The 2,500-nt window shown below is 44.4% G+C and overlaps 1 protein-coding gene across 23 annotated transcripts in view; it reads right to left on the bottom strand.

Annotated features, from left to right (window-relative positions):
- Positions 1-2,500, bottom strand: part of EBF3 (EBF transcription factor 3) — a 133,692-nt gene that overhangs the window by 128,238 nt on the left and 2,954 nt on the right. The window lies entirely within an intron of this gene.

Raw genomic sequence — 2,500 nt, 5'->3', positions numbered from 1 at the left:
AGAGAGAGAGAGAGAGAAAGCACTCTGCCTCTCTTGCCCATCGCGGCACACCAAGCTGCTGTGGGGGGCTTGCTTATATTTTATGAGGCATGCTTCTAAATAGCGTCTGCAGAGCAGGTTACGGTGCATTTTGAAGTAGTTAGAGAAGCATTTTCTGATAAAACCAGAAGTGTCTAAACGCCCTGAGGAATCCCAGAAGCGTGCACAGCAATATGGTTATTATTGGATGATATTTGGGAAGAAAGTGCTAATGGGCAATCTGGTGTTTATTTTGAAACTGCTAACAATGATTTTTCTTTGGTAAAAAGGCAGTGTCTGGGAACACGGTTGAGTGGGTTTTGAGCATAGGCTCTAACAGATGGTGTGGAGCTATAGGTGCGCTCTCGCCCCTCCACTCCCGTCTCCTGCTAGACTGGGGGACGTTGTGCCTGACCGGACTCTCTGAGCAGCAGCCTGGCTGCACTAGGCTGCTTGTGGAGAAGGGTTTCCGCGCTCGCCGCTTCTCCTCCTCCTCCCCCTCCCCCCAGACACCCCTGGAGAGAGCCCTGTCCTCGCACGCTGCTTCTCCCCCTCCCCTTCCCGGCTCCTCTGGAGAGGTTTCCCGCGCGCGCCGCTTCCCCCCCACCACTCTAAAGAGACCACTCTAAAGCGGCTGCAGCTTCCCTACTCCTAAGGCTGCCAGCCACCGCTACCAGAGCCTGCCTCTGCTTCCTGTCCCCCTGTTCCTAATGCTGCAGGGGCCTGAACGGTCTGCTCCTGCCTAGCCACCAGAGCACTTTCTTCCAGTCCCACGGCTGCAGTGCACGCTCCCTAGCCTTGCACGCCTCCAAAATGAAGGTGGGGCTGGGAAAGAGATTCTCCACCAAGTCCTTCTTAAGAAAAAAGAAAGAACAAAAATGCAGTAGATCTAATCCTCGCCATGGCTTCCCCTCTGGAAACTGTATCACCAGTGACCATGATATCACCAGTGCCCTCTAACCTCCTCAGCCACTTTGACACTTACTTTATTTCCAGTTGTGTGTTGACAGGGCCATGGTTATTACCATTGTTATTTTAAATTAAAGCCTGCATCGCTAGCACTAGTCACTAAAGAGAAAGATGGCCCAGTTGCAACGGTAACCTATAGCCTTATAGACAGGTATTGTTTTGAAAACACACAAGTAATATATGTCACCACAGACATAACAAGCAGGCTCTATGGCTGCAAATGTTTGTTGTTGCAGCGTGCCATATCACTTCTGGCGATTGTTACTTTTCCTCTGATGAATCCCCGTATTTATATGTGATTTATTTTTTATTTTGTCGCACAAACAGAAATCCATAAACTGTCGGTTCAGCGCCATTGACTCTTTGATCAGTTACTGGGCTATTTTTTCTCCCGTCAGTGAAGAGAGATTAAAAGCCTTTATTTTCAGCACTGTTTGTACTGCAAAGGTACGAAGCTAAATGAACAATAAAAGTGTATTTAAAATGTAGCCTCTGTATTCTTTTATTCAGCAGCCTCGAAACTTATAGCTGCCTGTATCAGCCTCTTAATTAGACCGCTACAGCGATTTCCGAAAACATTTAGCTGGTCTATACAAAGGAAATAAAACCACATTGTCAACTCAAGAGCGCTCCAGAGTTTAAAAGGGGCTTCTCTGTAACCTATTGAAATAAGTATTGAAGGGTACAACGCCTTCGTCTTTGTCAGAGTGATAGTAGTTTGCCTGTCAGATCTGTTTTTCTCTAAAAGGAAATCATACAATTTTACTACTGGGGACATTTAAATCGAATCCTGTTTTTGTCAAGATAAGTAAAAACTTTTTAGGGAAGTGGGGAAGGAAGACTGAAATCTGAAACAAAACATAAAATCCTAGACCTGTGTGCCGAATGCAGTAGCCCGTTATTCCAGCTGGGGAAGGGAAAAATTAAGACTCATCTACTCTTAGTTTTGGGTCTTAAAAGTTAGCAAAACATATACTGGTGAAGCTATTCTCACATATGTGGGTAACACACACACCAGTTAAATTCTATGTTAAAAATGGCGTGTTTGTCGAGTGGTTTTAATTTACATATCTGGAATCTGGTTTTCAGAACACTGCAATTCTCCCTTCCCCGCCCCATCGTCAAACGTCTCTCCGGGAAAAAAAAAGTTGAACATTATCAAAAGCTAACAAATAGCTTTCTGTCTTTAATTGCTATGGCGCAATACTGATAGCATGTAGTTATCATCGGAAATGTTGACCAAGACAGGTTAAATAATTTAATAAGGAACTGTTTGTAATTATGTTATTTACAAGGTATGACAGAGATTTGAAGAAGAAACAGAAGCTGATCTCAGGGAAATGGACGGGTTTGGGTGACCCCTGGAGCATGGAGTTTGAATTATGGAGATGGGGGGCTGAGAGGTGAATATGGACTAGAGGAGAACAAGATGACTTTTCACCTCAACACATTTAACTTTTAAATCCAAATAAACGTCTCGCGTTACTAGATCATCACATTATAAAATAAAAGG

Source organism: Chrysemys picta, chromosome 7 (assembly GCF_011386835.1).
Source record: "Chrysemys picta bellii isolate R12L10 chromosome 7, ASM1138683v2, whole genome shotgun sequence".
Taxonomy (NCBI): Eukaryota; Metazoa; Chordata; order Testudines; family Emydidae; genus Chrysemys; species Chrysemys picta.
The sequence above is the reverse complement of the archived record's forward strand: the minus strand, read 5'-3'. Positions and strand labels throughout refer to the sequence as shown.